This window comes from Panthera leo, chromosome B2 (assembly GCF_018350215.1).
Source record: "Panthera leo isolate Ple1 chromosome B2, P.leo_Ple1_pat1.1, whole genome shotgun sequence".
In the NCBI taxonomy this organism is placed as follows: Eukaryota; Metazoa; Chordata; class Mammalia; order Carnivora; family Felidae; genus Panthera; species Panthera leo.
This window is the reverse complement of record NC_056683.1, coordinates 55,394,937-55,413,650: the sequence shown is the minus strand read 5'-3', so window position 1 is coordinate 55,413,650 and position 18,714 is coordinate 55,394,937.

Here is an 18,714-nt window from a genome sequence, read left to right as displayed (position 1 = left end):
GTGACATGGTGGTTTGGGATACCTGCTCATGAATCATACTCATGTCCTCTAGTCCTTCTGAGGCTCATTCAAGATATACTATTTCCATCTTCTGATAGAATGCTAACGGACATGCTCAGTTTTATGATTTGGTGGGTGCAAGAAAGCCCAGTAACAATGAGTAGTTCTGAATGCATAGTCACTTGTTAGACCATGGACAAGAGTTCTGTCTCTGCCAGGGCTCAGTAACATAGCAGGAGTGGTTTCTCAAAAGGCATATACTCCTTTGCTGCAGATGGTATTGCCTTGTTCCAGAACCCAAGGGGTCTGTGTTGTAATTTTCCCACTAGGGCTTATAAGCCCCACACTGCATCATTATCCATTACTGACAAGTCCTACACTATAGGATCTGCTCCAGAGACCGAAGGAATCTTCACAGTCTACACTTGCTCCACTGTTACAGCATCCTTCCTCATTTTTGCCTTCTTCTGTGTGTAAATGTTAATCTCCTCCCTTATTTATTGTCCATCTGTTCTGCCCCTAGAAATGCCACTAACCATCCCCATACCCTTTGCAAATCAAGGTCCCATGGCTGTCAGTCATCCTTGCCAGTCATTCTAGTAACTGTGATACCCTAGTTTCAGGCAGTTAAGAACTTCCAAATGGGCTCTATTCTCTCAAGCCCCATTATTCCCTTTGCTCTTTTTGAACCCCATTCTGTGAGTACTTCTTCTATCATCATCTCTGGCCTGCAGAGGAGAGCCACCATTGAAGTTCTTAGTGATGCTGATGCTCCCATCATTGGCACATATTTTTTTTTTTTCTTTTTGGTAAAGACTTAATTTTTTTAGAGCAGTTTTAGGTTCACAACAAAATTGAGAGGAAGGCACAGAAATTTCCCATATAGTCCCTGCCCCTACACATGTATACCCTCCCCCATTATCAACATCACTCACCAGACAGGTATATTTGTTACCAAGGATGAACCTATACTGACATGCCATAATCACCCACCATGGACGCATTCTTGACACCTTAATGAACGATGTGTCCTTTAGGATCTTTCATGCAACAAAATCCTCTGGTTGGTCTTTTGGTCTTACATAATATATTCATTCATTCCAGCATGCTCTCTTCTCTGAGTATTCATTTTATTCATTATCTTATCTTATCTTATCTTATCTTATCTTATCCCCTGGGATCCTTGTTAAATAGTGTTAAATCCTATGTTCCAAGAAAGACATGCAAGTCACTGAATTCTTGCGTATTTAGACTTACATTCCAACCTACTTGATCAATCTGCCTCAAAATCCAATCCATTCCCTTGGATTCAGCTGGTACATGCTGACCAATCTTATAGCTTTTTTGGACATAAAATCTTTCATCCATTACCAGGCTTAGCTCATCTCCATTCCTATTATACTGAGAAGTAACCCAAGTTATTGGCCTAGAAGCCAGGAGAGGATGTGGGCTTCACTTCAAGGGGCATCTGTTGCTTTGCGGGAGATCTTCATGGTGTCTTTACTGATGCAGACGTGCTATCCCTTAATAGAAAGGGATGGTTTCAGGGCACCTGGCTGGCTCAGTCAGTAAAGCATGCTACTCCTAATCTCAAGATCATGAGTTCAAGCCCCATGTTAGGAGTAGAGATTACTAAGAAAAGAAAAGAAAGGCAAAGTTTCTCTTGAAGAGATACCTAAGTCTCACAGCCCCATGGCTACCACATTTATTTTAATCTTTGAGGTAACTATTATTATTTCTAATTTGCAATGATGAAATTTAGCTCAGAGCCATTGACTAACTTTACAGAACCACACATCCTATAAATAGCAGAGCTGGAACGATAATTCAAAACTGTCTGGTTCCAGAGCCATGTTGCCTCTCCAATAACAGACTATAATGACTAACACTCTGGTTCATTATAAGAACCTTGGAAAGAATAGATACTGTCTTAAATGAATAACATATATGAGATCTCAAAAGAATCAATAATATTACTAATAAAATAAGCCTTTGAGTCTATTTGTATAGTCACTAGTAGAAAAAATGAGAAATTAAAAAAATAATTACCAAAGTAGGTAAGAAAGAATGAAGCAAACTTCTCAAAGTATAAATTTTTAAACAGTTTTGGCTTTTGATATATATAACTATAGTGTGTAATTTTTAAATTAAGCAGTTTCTTAAAATTGAAAACAAAACCCCAAATCAAAAAATAATACTACTTTGGGGGGGGGGGGTGGCTAGAAAGAGCCAACAGCAATGGAATGAATGTAGCAATGATTTTTTATAAGTGACCCATAATCATTATATGTTTGATATTTACAACAAACTTTGCACAGTAATCATATTAAAGAGACTGGAGGTCTTAATACAAAATGACTGACTTTGATTAAAACTACGATATTTTTTGAATCGCAAATTGAAAAAATTTAGCTCACTTACTCTTCAGCACTATAAAAGAAAAATAACTGAATTCCTTAAGGACAGAGAAAATGTTTGTTCAGTGTGCTGCTGAAAATGACATAGCATAAAACAAAACAGGCAAAAGCCTCTGCCTTTATGGAACTTATATTCTAGAGAAACCAACAATAAATACACATAAACAATTAAGGTAAGGGATTAAAGAAAAAGCTGTATGTGTAAAAAGAATGGGAGGCGCGCCTGGGTGGCTCAGTCGGTTAAGTGGCCGACTTCGGCCCAGGTCACGATCTCACGGTTCGTGGGTTCGAGCCCCACGTCAGGCTCTGTGCTGACAGCTCAGAGCCTGCAGCCTGTTTTGGAGTCTGTGTCTCCCTCTCTCTGACCCTCCACTGTTCATGCTTTGTCTCTCTCTGTCTCAAAAATAAATAAACGTTAAAAAAAAAAAAAAAAAAAGAATGGGAATCAGTTATATAAAGGTCAACAGATGACCAATGAAGGAGCTACAACTTCCTGAGGGGTGAGGTATACCTCAAAGGTTTAACCACATTAAGGCCAGTAATTGTCTAGCAGAAAAATGTCACATGAAAATTAAAGTATTTTAAAAATTCCTTTAAAAACCATTCTCTTCCCTGAAAACTGCCCATATTATACATGTGGCCTAACAAATATTCCATGTATAATGGTAGACTGAATTCTAGAACTTCTAGGTATCAAGCAGACCACCACATGACAAAACGATTTCTCAAAGGCACAGCCCCTGATAGGATGGGTCTCAAAATAGTGATTCACCAATGGAGGTGTCAACATTTGTTAATGGATTAATTTGGGAGCATCTATAGGAAATATTTGCCTTCAAACATGTTGTAATTGCTAACAGAATGTCATCATTATTATTGTGACTTTCTACGCAGGTTCAATTTTCTTCCTTATTCTATTCTATTCTATTTTGTTTTTGCTTTTGCTTTTGTGTCTTGTTTTGTTTTTACTTTTCAGGGTTTTTTTGACTTTTTTTTTTTTTAGTTTAAATTCAAGTTAGTTAACATATCGTGTAGTATTGGTTTCATGAGCAGAATTCAGTGATTCATCACTTACATACAACACCCAGTGCTCATCCCTACAGGTGCCCTCCTAATGCTCATCACACACTTAGCCCATCCCCCACCCCCTTCAGCAACCCTCCAGCAACCCACCAGCAATGCTCAATTTGTTCTCTGTATTTAAAAATTTCATGGTTTAAAAACTCCCTCTGTGTTTTTGTCTTATTTTTCCTTCCCCTTCCCTATGTTCATCTGTTTCTTTCTTAAAGTCCACATGAGTGAAATCATATGATATTTGTCTTTCTCTGACTTACTTCGCTGTCATAATATACTCTAGTTCCATCCACGTTGTTGGATGGCAAGATCCATGGATGTTGCAAATGGCAAGATTTCATTCTTTTTGATTGCTAAGTAATATTCCTTTGTATTCATATACCACCTCTTTATCCATTCATCAGTTGATGGGCATCTGGGCTCCTTCCATAATTTGACTGTGGTTGATAGTGCTGCTATAAACATTGGGTGCATTTGTCCCTTCAAATCAACATTTTGGTATCCTCTGGGTAAATACTTAGTTGTGCAATTGCTGGGTCATAGGGCAGTTCTATCTTTAACTTTTGAGGAACCTCCATACTGTTTCCAAAGTGGCTGTACCAGTTTGCATTCCCACCAACTGTGCAAAAGGATTTCCCCTTCTCTGCATCCCCACCAACATCTGTTGTTTCCTGAGTTGCTAATTTTAGCCATTCTGACAGGTGTGAGATGGTAACTCATTGTGGTTTTGATTTGCATTTCCCTGATGATGAGTGATGTTGAGCATCTTTTCTGTGTGTGTGTTAGCCATCTGGATGTCTTCTTTGGAAAGGTGTCTATTCATGTCTCCTGCCCATTTCTTCACTGGATTATTTATTTTTGGGGTGTTGAGTTTGATAAATTCTTTATAGATTTTGGAAATTCCTTCCCAATTTTAAAAACTCATCTGTATCCATGTGGAGAACAACTTGAAATGAAACTGTATGAAAACCATGGAAAGAATAAGAAAATAAATGGCAAATTGATTTGAAATAGTGTTAAATTTTTTTGGAAAAGATGGAAATTTGGGGAAAAAGTTAAGATTTATTGCTTATCTTTTTGTCTTCAATTTCATATGATATTCTTGAAAATCCCAAGGTTAAGCAAAAACAGTGACATTTTCTTAATTATTTCTAGGAAATATGTGGAAGTTAATGATTACCTACTGTCTAGACACAGACAAACACTTCTCCAAACAAATTCAATTTTATTTGTGCTTTTGTAAGTTATTAGCATTCATTTGGGTACAGTTTTTTGTTAAATTACTTTACTTAATGAGGTGTGCTATGAACATGATATTGCTGACACAAGATACTCAAAAATAGATAAAAAAAATCAGAGTTTACTTCAGTTAATAAGCTTTCAGAACAAAATAAATTAACATTCTTCTTAATTTGTATTTTTAATATTTAATTCTAATCACACACTCTGGCTGCCTAACATATCAAAATAAATGTGGTTTGTAAGATACCGAAATGTTATCAAGCATTGCTACAACAAAATATTCAGAAGTAATTACTTTAATAATAGGTAGTGTTTTCGAAAGAAAATCATCAAAATAAGATGATGGTTGAGGGAATGAAATAGATAATCTGGATGAAAGCATAGCTATCCTTCAAAATCAATATCCAGAATATATGCAGACAGCCACACTGATCACTGAGAAGGCTGAAGTGAATCAATTTTTCATGCATCAGTCTTTAAATTCCAGTAGAGTGACTACAGTTTAAAGTGTGGTCTGAAAATAGTTTTACTGTTTCCAAATTTAAAACAAAACCCAACAATTACATATGTCTAAATAGATAAGTTTATTTTAAATGTATTTTTCAATCCCAGTAGTCCAATTATTTCTGGTGAAAATACTTAATTGCTTCACATCTGCATCCAAATTCTCATCTCTCTTGTTTTGACATGGGCTTCAACTAGCACTAAGTATCAGCTGTGATCTATTTCCTATTTACTGTATACATAAAAAAGAAAAACAGGGGTGCCTGGTTGAGTTGGTTGGTTGAGAGTCCAATTCTTGATTTCAGCCCAGGTCATGATCCCAGTCATGGGATCAAGCCTCATGTCAGGATCTGCACTGAGCATGGATCTGGCTTAAGATTCTCTTTCTATCCCTGTGCCCCTCTTCCCTGCTTGTGCTCTCTCTAAAATGAATGAATGAATGAATGAATGAATGAATGAATGAATAAAATAAACAGCTACTCAATAAAATAACTTGTCCCTAAGAATTACAATGGTCATCATAACATTGATGGTTTTAGTAGGTTCAGATCTAGCCTAATAAAGAGATTTTTCCTAAATGTTTTAAAGTTTTCTCCACCTACATTGGGAAGTCAGGGAGGAAAGCTCAACTGGAGAATGCAAGTAGCTGGTCTGCTCTATGCCTGGTATTAAAACTAAGCTAGCTGGGGCACATGGGTGGCTCACTCGGTTAAGTGTCTGACTTCAGCTCCAGTCATGATCCCACAGCTTGGGATCAAGCCCTACATCAGGCTCTGTGCTGACAGCTCAGAGCCGGGAGCCTGCTTTGGATTCTGTGACTCCCTCTCTCTCTGCCCCTTCCCCACTCACACTCTGTCTCTCTCTCTCTCAAATACAAACATTAAAAAAAAAAATAAGCTAGCTAACCAGACTTTGTAAGACATAAGACAATTGACTCTTTAGACTTCAGTCTTCTCATTAATATGCTTTTCATGAGGTGTGTTAGGATCAAGCAAAATGAAATAACAGGTGACATTGTACATGTTTGATGTATGTAAGCCTATCACTCATATTTGGCCTTAGCAAATGCCAAGGGTCCATTCTAGTGTATCAGTCAAATTAACTAAGTCACTTAATCAACTACGAATATTACAAAAATAGCTTAGGCTATGAATGGTTTAGAATCTAATAATATTTCATACATATTCTGTCATCTCATAACTAAAATGTAAACATTCTTACTATAGGATCGTCATATCCCATTCTTCTAGCTAATTGCTCCCCAATAATCCTTCCCTCAACCCCACACACATGGCCATTGAGTTCAAGATGAAATATTTCAATAGTTTTAAAATATAATGTGTCCTAATATTCCAGAAAGGCATTCAAATGGGGAAGCTTTAGTGTATTTCAAAGCAAACAGTATCTTGGTCAGATTTTTAAGTCATCAGTTTTTTGCACCTAAATCTCTCATGCTCATCCTATCCATTGCTGCCCAATGTTTCTTCTGCTAGTACAGTGGACACAGGAACATAAACATTTTTCTATAGCCACTTTCTTTCAGGAAGAAAATGCCATTTTTAAAAAATGTTTGTTTGTGAGAGAGAGAGAGAGAGCACGCACACAAACAGAGGAGGGAGAAAGAGAATCTGAAGCAGGCTCTAGGCTCCAAGCTGTCAGAGCAGAACCCAACGTGGGGCTCAAATTCACCAACTGTGAGATCATGACCTGAGCCAAAGTCAGAAGCTCAAAAGACTGAGCCACCCAGGCACCCCAGGAAGAAAATGCCATTTTGAGACAGACTATAATCTATTCGACTCAGGATTTTGTCTCCTTCTCTCACTCACTCACTCTCTCTCTTTCTCTCTCTTTTAGGATTCTGTCTCTTAACAGAAGTAAAAGTGACATTTAGAGGGAAAAAAAAATGACTACTATCCTTCATAATAAACCTGGAACAACCCTATATGTACTTTTCATAGATTTTTATGGATTGGTCAACGTTAAGTCTGTCCAACTGACATTATAAATACTTATAAAGATGGAACAGCAAAGCTAGACAGATTTGGACCATTCCTCTGATTTCATTCTTTGGTAGGTAGGTATTGTGTGTAGGATATTATCAATCAATAACATCTAGGGATTCAGTGATTCCCCCCCAAAAAAGAAGATATCTCACTTTAGAAACGGGAATGGATGGACCATAGTCTGTCAACAACACTATTGCTTGTTTCTTCATTTGTTTTTAGTTCTGAATTTTCATGTTTTTAAATTGTGAATGATATTCACCTATAATATTTCAAATAATATAAGCAAAGGAGAAGGCTCAGAAGAGTCTTGGTTAGGTGAAGTTTACCAAATAATAATATATACTGAATTATTACTATGAGCTATGAACTGTTATCTGCAGTAACTCATTTAATATTGAAATAAAGCATATGAAGTATTTTATTATTGTGGTTGTCATTCCCATTTTGAAGATGAGAAAACTGAGGTTCTCCCAGGCTAAAGTTCACAAAGCTACAATGTCACAGAGCTAATATCCAAACCAAGGTCATGCTGTCTCTGAAGCATAAGCTCTTAACACAGACACAAAATCCTGAGTTCATGATTTTAAAACAAAACAAAAACTTCATTGTACACTTTTGAGACAATAAAGGAATCTGATACTCACAATGATACCTCTATGTCGAATGAAAATGTTGGGAGACTAAGTGGTCCCCATCTCACCATTCCTTGTGTCTATATGTAACCTAGAATGTCTTTATTGGTCAAGATAATTTAAGTCCTACCCTGAGAGACTGGACAGGAAGGCACTGAGAAGATGAAACTATTATCATTCCACAGATTAAAGCATTATATTTAATCAGAGGAAATAAAGATAAAACTCCTTCATCTTGTAGTGAATTGAGACTGTCACACTAGGAGATCTTTAGAAACGTTATTAACCCTAGCAAGGACATTGAGGAAAAAGCAGATTGCAGATCTATTCTGATAATCATCATGGCAGGCAAATGAACAGCTGAGTCAGCCCAATTACTTATGTTATCACTAGAATCAATAATCATTACTGTCTGTCTGCTTCCCATTCACCATCCCACTACCATGGGAGATTACAGGAAAGAGGTCACAACATGTTTAGTAAATAAACACAGCAAAGTGACTTTAAATCCTGACTTTATTCTTTTTAAAATTTTTTTAATGTTTACTTATTTTTGAAAGAAAGAGAGAGAGAGACATACACAGCGTGAGTGGGGGAGGGGAAGAGAGACAGAGAGGGAGACACAGAATCTGAAGCAGGCTCCAGGCTCTGGGCTGTCAGCACAGAGCCCAACATGGGTCTCAAATCCACAAACCGTGAGATCATGACCTGAGCCAAAGTCGGACGCTCAACAGACTGAGCCAACCAGGTGCCCCCTTTAATTTTATTCTTAATATGTGATTATAGGCAAGCTACGACCTGGGAGCTTCGGTCTCTCATGTCTAAAATGGAACTATGGTACTATTGAAGAAGTGAATGAAATAATGCATCTTAAGGTGGGTGGCAAGCACTGTTTCTGGGTTAAAATACTTCTGATTTGAATCAAAACTAATTGGAGTATAAATTTCCTTTATTACTTTTGGTCAAGTTGATGAATTAGCTACCCTTAATCTAGTATACAAAAAGATGACCCAAAACATCATGTGGTAACTTGTTTGAGTAGAAAAAAACCAAATACTGCTGTCTGCTCATTTGTTTGCAAGTTCAAGGGAAGAGTTTATACCATGGGTCTGTGGAATGCCAAACACCTTCTGGTGGCAATAGTTTTCCTCTAGTTCTTTGTGACATGAATTTGCATTATCCAGTAGAATTAATACTGACAAAGTCAAACAACATCTTTATGTAGAGTTAAAAACATTAAAAAATAAACACACTGAGGGTTTCTTATAACTAAAGAAAGTAAGAGTGTAGTGACTTTACAAAGATAATAGTAAGGAGTGGGTATAAGAAAAACAGGAAGAAATGTAGAAGAGTGAGAAATGCCTCAGCCTGACAGATAGGAGAACCTGACTCCTCATCTCAGTGCTGTAATGATTGGTATGTGATTTTGCACAACTAATGTAATGTCCCTGGAACACAGCTGCCGTATCTAAACAATGAGTGAAACAAACTCTCTAGGTTGAGTCCCAAAGACTTAAAGCACCCTAAGAGTCTGTTAAGTGTTGATAAAGAGCTACTGTAAAATTAAATGTTACCAACCATGGACATTCACTCACTTAAGCATCCAGAAAACATTAATTGAGCAACTATTGTCAGACATTATTTCAGGAAGGGAGGTTACAGCAGGAAATACAGGGAATACCTTGGAGGTATTGTGGTTTTTGTCCCAGACTCCCGTAGTAAAGAAAAGCAAGTATCACAATACAGTCAAATAAATATTTTGGTTTCCCAGAGCACGTAAAACTTATGTTTACACTACGCCGTAGTCTATTAAGTGTGAAATAGCATCATTTCTAAAAAACATGAACTTACCTTAGTTGAAAAATACTTTATTGCTAAAAAATACTAACCATCATCTGAGCTTTCAGTGAGTGATCACTGATCACACAGAACCATAACAAATGGAATAATAGTGAAAAAGTTTGAAACATGGCAAGAATTACCAAAATGTGACACAGAGACACCAAGTGAGTTAATGGAAAAGGGTACCAAGGGCCTTGCTCAGTACAGGGTTGCCACAATCCCTCAATTTATAACAAATGCATTATCTTTGAAGGGCAATAAAGTGAAACACAGTAAAACAAGGTATGCCTATAAGCCAGATAAAGTTCCTGTCCTCATGACCCTTATATTCTAGAGGAGGAAATAAAAAGAAACAATGAACAAATAGGCAAAAACCTACATTTTAGATTGCTTTAGACTGCTTTACCTATGGGAAGGAGATAACGTGGCAGTGGTAACTGTAATATTTAGGTCCATAAAAATGGAAAGGATGGGAAATCCGGAGCACTTGAGGGTGATGGGAGCATGTGACTTTTCCATTTGGAGGTGTTCTGCTATTCTGTACACAGGTGTTCATGCTCCACAATACACAGTGATGTTGAGTGCTTTCCTCACTCCAGGGGCTCATCACAAGTAAGCTGAGAAATACTAATGATTTTTAAGAAAGGTGTGGCTCATGACTAGTATCAGAATCATCTCTCAACCTCATGCTCAACCCCCCTCACATCTCTGCCTCTCAGCCATTCCTTCTTTATGCATTTATCCACTCATCTATAAAAATTATTCAATCAAATGACAGCCACTGTACCCCAATATGTATCAGATAATGTGCTGCATTCTACATTATTTTGCAGTGTCCTAAAAATGTTCATGAAACAGTGGTTAGGAACAGAAAGTACAGAGATAAGTGACTACTGGGAGGTAAGACCCAAAATTGATCTCTAAGAGATTACTCAGGGAGTATAGGAAAAATCCTCTTTTCCTTTCTCTATAATTGGAATTCTCCTTGGAGCTTGGCTGGGGTGATGCCAATAGGGACATGAATCATTTTTCCTGATTTTAATAGCTAAACATGAGGGGCACCTGGGTGGCTCAGTCGGTTAAGCGCCCGACTTCAGCTCAGGTCATGATCTCGTGGTTCATGAGTTTGAGCCCCGTGTCCAGCTCTGTGCTGACAGCTCAGAGCCTGGAGCATGCTTCAGATTTTGTGTTTCCGTCTCTCTCTGCTGCTCCCCTATTCACTGTCTCTTTCTTTGTCAAAAATTAATTAAAAAAATTTTTTTTAATTTTAACAGCTAAACATGATTTAGAAAAAAAGGATATGACCCCATTTGACCAACACTTACCTCTAAGACAGTTTTCAAAGACAGGATGTTTTACCAAAACGAAAGGGAAAAAAAGCGTATTTCATGGGCATGATACTGTCTCATCTAAAGTACTGGAAAAGGCACTGACTACAGGGCAGTCAGGCACACTTGAGTCTGAATGCTATGCTAATTTACTACCAGCTGATGACTTGGGGCAAGGTAAACCCCAAACTAAAACTTTCTCAGTCTCAGTTCCCTTTCTATAAATTAATAGGATTTTTAAAATGTATATAAAGTGCTTCACACATTCCCATTATAAAATAAGTGCTCAATAAATAGATACTATCGTTATATGATAATGATATGTTATATAATAACATGCTATGATAATTGTTCCTAAATGAAGAATGGTACAAAAATGTTTTAAAAATATCATAATCATATAAGGACATTATCTATTATTCATTGAGTAACTCTTTTGTGCCAGGCACTATGATAGGAATTTAGAGGCATTATTTTATTTATCCTCCCATGACCATACTGGAAGTAGATAAGATTATGCCCATTATACATTGAGGTTTACAGAATTTAAATAACAGACTACATTGATAGCAATATTGAGCTGGTTAGAAATTATGCTAAACAGGCCCTATTCCCTCCCAAAAGCCATCACTTAGACTATATGCTCTTTTTTCAACTCTAGTCTTATAACAAGACCTGTGGTCAGTGCTAAAAAATAAGACATAATATACAATTTTGAGGGTCTAGGCCAAAGTGTCCTCATTAGCTTAATAAGGAGAGCAATTGAGAGATTTTGTATAGATAGTAATCATACGCCAAGTGTTTCTCTCTAGCAAATTATGAAAAATAAAATATATGGAAAATCATCAAGATTTTATTTAGCTTTTTTCTAATCCTTTACTTTTGAATATGACCCTGATGTTATGTATGCTGATGTATCTAATTTATATACACATACATATATGCACACATGTTTATGATCTGATTCTATTAGTTTTCTCCTATATAGTTGATGTAGTAAATTGTTCCTAAATGAAGAATGGTACAAAAAATACTTTAAAAAACAGAATCTATTGAGTGTATATAGGATTCACTGGTTGAATAAATTCCACAGTATATGTAGACTACTCACACACTGAATTGCTACTTCTAACAAAGGTTTAAGATACTAGGATTCACAACAAATTAAAAGGAAACTAACAAGAGAGAACAATTTAAGGTTTCATCCTAGATATTCCTCAGGCATGATTACTCATCCCATCTCTTTCCTCTCAAATCCTTGGTCTTATCTCTGTGAGGGTCTTTACTTTAGTTCCTTTCTTGACAAATGGTTCCATGTGTGTTTCCTTCCACAAAACTATGATTTTTTCAAAAGGTGAGTGGAGGCTTCTGTTCTCTAGATTTTACAGACAGTTTACAACACAGTTCCGCTGAACATTAAGCTGTCAAGATAGGTTGACAGATGGAAGGGTGGATGGAAGAATGAGTGATTATGAGAGAGAAGTTCAAGATAAAATAACACATGCTGTGCCCCTATTGCTTGATTTTTTCTATAGGATTTACATGTTGTTGATTGTTCTAATTTGCACTTATTTTCTGTTTAAAGAAAAGTATCATAGGCAACCCATTTATGCATGATTTAAAACATGTTGTTCCTAAGGAGATGCAAAATGCCATTACCATGTAGATACTGAAAACAGAATTAGTCACTTTCTCCTATTCTCTCCATTGAAGAGAAAACACAAGGAGTCTTCTTCAGGGTTAGGGCCTTATTGCCAAGTGTTCCCAGCGTGATCCTTAGAATGTTAATAGGTATTATCAAAGGAAAAGAATGGATGCTGATATTGTGGTGGTTTCAAATTATGTCCACAAACTCTTTGATATTCTTTTCTTCAAAAGGTGGGAACGAAGTCCCTTCCCCTTGAGCATGAGTTGTGATTAGTGACTTGTTTTAAACAATACATAACTTAAGAAACAATGTCATAAAAAGCAGTAGGAAGGAAAAAGGAGGGAGGCACGTTGTGTTTCCTCTCTCTCTTGGATCATTTGCCCTAGGAGAAGCCAGCTGCCATGTTATGAGGACAATTTAGTAGCCCTCTGGAGAGGTCTACAATTGTGAGGAACTGACCATGACCAGCAAGTAGGTGAGCCAACTTAAAAACAGATCCTACAGGGCTAGTTAAGCCTTCAGGTGACTGCACCCTCAGCCAACATGCTGGCTGCAAACTCGCCAGAGACTCTAAACCAAAAACAATACAGCTGAGCTACCCTCAAATTTCTGACCCAGAAAAACTGTGAGATAATACATTTTTGTCGATTTCAGCTTCTAAATTACTGGGATAGTTTGTTACATGGCAATCTAAAACTAATAATGTTGTTAAATACATTTTTTAAAAACTTTTTAAAGCTATGCTAGATATATATTTTTCCCCTTAGATTTTTAATGTTATTTGTGGAATACTTGGTAATAATATAAGGCAATATAATGGAAAAATATAGTAGCTATTGCTTTTTTCAAAATTTTGTTTTCAAAATCTTTCCATTGGAATGCCCTGGAAGACTGGTGTTGCTTAAAACATTCTGAGAAAGCATATTTAAAGCAAATTTTCTCTGTTCTCACTGTTAGAACTGATTGCTTTGGGGTTCACAAGCTTTTAAGAGTTATATGTATGTCCCCTGCCTAAAAGGGCCAAAGTTAACAAATAATTCATTAATCCTTTTGTACTTCCACTGATCAAGTTTCTAAACCTACCTAAAACCAGTGACTAGCTGGTTTTACAGAATATTGAAAGAGCATAAAACTTTTACAAATGGTAATTATGAAGCCTATAGCAAATATAATGTAAAGTTTTTAAGGACTTAAAATATATTACAGTTGTGACAACATGAAAATTATATGCACATACTTAACTGTACAAGTAATACATGACATTACTCTTATTTTAACATACAGAAGTATACGGAGAAGAGTTTATTTTTTATTTTTTAATTTCTTTTTAATGTTTATTTATTTATGAGAGAGAAAGAGAAATAGAGTACGAGCAGGGGAGGGGCAGAGAGAGAGAGAGAGAGAGAGAGAGAGAGAGAGATAGAGAGGGAGACACAGAATCAGAAGTAGGCTTCCAGGCTCCAAGCTGTCAGCACAGAGCCCCACGCGGGGCTCAAACTCACCAACCGTGAGATCATGACCTGAGCCAAAATCAGACACTCAATTGATTCAGCCACCCAGGCACCCCAAGAGAAGAGTTTTTTAAATCCTCTTTTAACTTCTATCTTCTACCCAGAGGTAACCACTAATAATAATTGGATGTGTACCCAACCTATTGGTTCTCTCTTCCTCCAGTTAAATGCCTTTTTATTTTATATTTATACAAAGGGAAACTATAACTATCTTTCTGTAACTATTTAAAGTTAACTATATATCATTGAGATATTTCTATATTAATACATATATATCTACTTCATATGGATTGACAGATTTATTTCCAGTCTGGTACCATTATAAACAATGCTGCAGTAACATATGCTTGCTCACATAGCTTGTGCATATGTGCAAGTACTCCCTAGAACTTGTTCATAGAAGCAAAATTTTGTGGTCAAAGAGGTTAAGCATTTTAAATGTCAATAATTAATTTCAAATTGCTTTCTAAACTTGCTTTTTATTTAAAATCACACACAAAAGGGGCGCCTGGGTGGCTCAGTCAGTTAAGCGTCCGACTTCGGCTCAGGTCATGATCTCACGGTCCGTGGGTTCGAGCCCCGCGTCGGGCTCTGTGCTGACAGCTCAGAGCCTGGAGCCTGTTTCAGATTCTGTGTCTCCTTCTCTCTGTGACCCTCCCTCATTCGTGCTCTGTCTCTCTCTGTCTCAAAAGTAAATAAAAAACGTTAAAATCACACACAAAAAACTTATTTCTCCATATCCTTTCCAATAACGTATATTAAAATTCTATTCCCTTATGTGCCAATGTGACTGACAAAAATTTAGTATTTGTTTTAATTTGTTCTCCCCTAATTCTTGAAGAGTGCCATCACATGTTTACTGGTTAGTTGTATTTTAGTTCTATGAATTGCCCATGAACCTTTATGGCATCCCTTTGGTCAGTACAGAATTGACCAAAACATAAAAAAAATATTGCAGTCTTAGAATTTACATTCTAATAGGGAGAAGACAGACATTATAAAGCAAGTAAGTTATATATATATATATATATGTGTGTGTGTGTGTGTGTGTGTGTGTATGTATGTCGGGCACTATGGAGAAAAATAACACATGAAAGGGAATTCAGCAGGGTCATTTTTTTCCAATGGGATGATTACCTTCCAATAAATTTTTGGTAGTGTTTGAAATATTATGATAGGAAACATTTACCTATTAATAAAGGAACTAATAATATTTTCTGTTAGTTTTTTTTAACCATGTTTACGAGGTTCATCATCACAAAACAAAAGTCTTCTGCATCATGAGATCATTACTAAAAGAAAAACTCCTGGGGCACCTGGGTGGCTCAGTCAGTTGAGCATCTGATTCTTGATTTCAGCTCAGGTCATGATCTTGTGAGATCAAGCCCTGTGTCAGACTGGGCATAGAGCCTGGTTAAGATTCTGTCTCTCCTTCTGCCCCTCCTCTGCTCATGCATGCACAAGTGCACTTTCTCTCTCAAAACAAACAAACAAACAAATAAGAGAAAAAAATAAAAGAAAAACTGCTAGTATTTGTAATCTTTTTAGAATCTTTTTAGAGGCTTTTTTTTTTGTGTGAATTTCATTTAGCTCTTTAATCTATCCTAACTATATTATGTGAATATACACATGCCCCTATTTCTTTGCCATCTCAACATCATTTATTGACTAGTTCATTGCCCCTCTAAACTTAAATAGCATCTCAAACAAAATTCTCATATATCCACTGAACTGCTTTTTAACTCTTTTTATACTGATGTACATTTTTTTAGATTGTTACAGCTATAATATGCTTTGGCAACTCATGATGAAGTGCTTCCTTCCTTGTCCTTTAGGTAATTCCAGGCTATTCTTGGAATTTTTTACTTCCATACAAACTCAGTGTATCAAGTTGCATTAAAATAGCTTATTGGGATTTAGGTATGGATTGTGCTAAATTTAAAGATTAATTTCAGAGTAACTTATTACCTACATTTTTTATTTCTTCAATTGGTTATTAGTCCATTCATAATTTCTGCATCTTCTTGAATTAACTTCAGCAAATTTTATCTAGAAAATCATCCATTTGTCTATATTTTCAAATTTACTGGCATAAAGTTATACAGAATTTCTTGCACATTTTAATCTCCTCTGACTGTGTTCATGTCCTCTTTCTCTTATTTAATATAATTTATTATTTCCATATTCCTTCTTTTTCTTGATGAATTATTACAGAGGCTTGTCTATTTCATTAATTTTACAGAAACCAGCCAGTTTTTTCCTCTCGGTCTTTACATTTTGTTACTTTTTAGCTGAATTAATTTCTCTCTTATTTTTATGAGTTTATTTTATTGTACCTTTTTTTCCATCTCTTACTTTTGTTAAGATTTTGGGAAAATCCCTAGGTTAAACTCCCAGCTCACAAATATGCTCTGTAGTTGTGCTTGTTTTACATCAAGTCCCTCTATTATTTAATTTTCTTTCAACAAAATTTGAATGTCCAAAATTTCTACATTATTCTTTTTCATGACCATAATATTCTGTTGCAACTCTGCTCAAATATATTAATTATTCTTGTCCTAAGTTGTTTTTTTTTTTTTTTTACTATTTTTGCTAACACTGTTTTGTCAAGTGTTATGTACTTAATGTAGTGACTCCTTCATAATGTTAATTTCCTTCAGATATTTAGTGATTCTTGGCTACTTAATCATATTTAAATTAGGCAACCCCTGACTACTTCAATGACCACATTTTGCCTCTGATGCTTATTGGAGAGGAGAAGGCAAGGCTGCAGTAAATTTGGGATGTGAGTTAAATTGTCTAATGAGTAGAAGCAACCCTGTCTTTCTTGCAAACCAACAGCTCCCTATCATCCTGCTTTGATTTTATAATCAATTCTGTTCTGGCTCTCTGCTTTATCCTGTAGCCAAATAACAACATCCAGACCACTGCTGGGTTAAAGAGGGGAGAAGTGGGGGGTTGGCTGCTCTAAGTGCGTAAGATGTAGTTCAGTGATGACCTCAACCTGCCCAGTGTCCCAAGTTCCACCCCACAGGCTGTGTTCATTGCACTCAGCCTGGATCAATCAGGAAGTATCAGTGTTACTTCAGGAATATTTAGATCATGTTTTATATTTTGTTTTCTTAAAGTTTTACTCTTCAATAATCTATTCATATTTGCTTTTTATCTTCCAGAAAGTTTCTGATAGTTCTGGTTGTCTAATGACATTCTGTATAGCTTTTCCATAGTCATGGATTTATTCACTGAATAAATGAATCTTCTCTTTTCATTGGCTTTTTGAGGTGAAGATGAGTAGGTACATGTTTGCAGTCTTTCGTTTTTGGTGCAATCTCCGTACTAATGACAGTTTTTGTGGTAACAATTAAACTTCACTATATCAGTGATGAAAAACTTCAAATAATATTTTCCCCCAATTTTAAGTCCCTGAAGCACAGAATGAGAAACAGTGATCTAATTAATTCCCTTTATTTTGATTCCATTCTCATCCAGCAACATCATTTTGTTGTATTCTTGGTTCCCACGGGAAAAATGCATAAATGATGCCTTTGAATGTTCCAATCTTTATCATGGCAATTTCTTATTATAATTATAAAGTAGACATTTTGGATTGAAACACCAGTCTCTGGATTTTGTCTAATGTGTCTCCAACTCTACAGGATGGAGCATTCCACGACTTGTAAGCAGAATCAAGTTTTCAAAAGCTTAAGGTTTAAGGTTAAACCCTGGATGTGTGGTGATCAAATGCCTGGACTTTGATACCAAGCTGTTTGTGTCTGAATTCTGGTTCTGCCACTTAATAACCATAAGGTCTTGTTGTCTCAGCTTCCTCATCTAAGAAAGTAGCTTGACAAACAGAAATTTATAAGTGTAAACAGAAAACATCAGAAGGAAAATTCACATAAGGTCCTATTATCCAAAGTAAACCTACAGGATATGACTTGTTTCAACGAAGAGAGGGTCTATGAAATCGAACAAACTTTAATTTACGGTTTCTCAGATCCCTTAATGTGTTACGTGCAACATGTTTGAGTCTTTAATAGTGGGATTGATATAAACTTAATTGACTCCAAATATATATATAATATTTTTTATTTGGGGGGAAGAGAGAGAGAGAGAGAAAGCAGGGGAGGGGCAGAGAGAGAGAATCCTAAGCAGGCTCCATACTGCCAGCATTAAGCCCGATACGGGACTCAAACTCATGAACTGTGAGGTCATAACCTGAGCTGAGACCCAAACTGACTGAACTGAAAACTTAACTGACTGAGCTACCCAGGTGCCTCTAAAATTATTTTATTTTGGAGTAACTCACAGAATTTATTTCCTCAGAAAGTACTTTGTGAAAAGGTGCACCAAAGGGAAATGTCACCCTGATGGTCCCTTGAGAGACCACAGGCCTGTTATGTGTCCAAGAGACAATCCCAAGACATCTCCATGTGTCTAGTAAAAATGAGTTTTTAGTAGCCATAGTTTTCTAGAGTATATACCCCATACTAGAAATTCTGCATAGCAC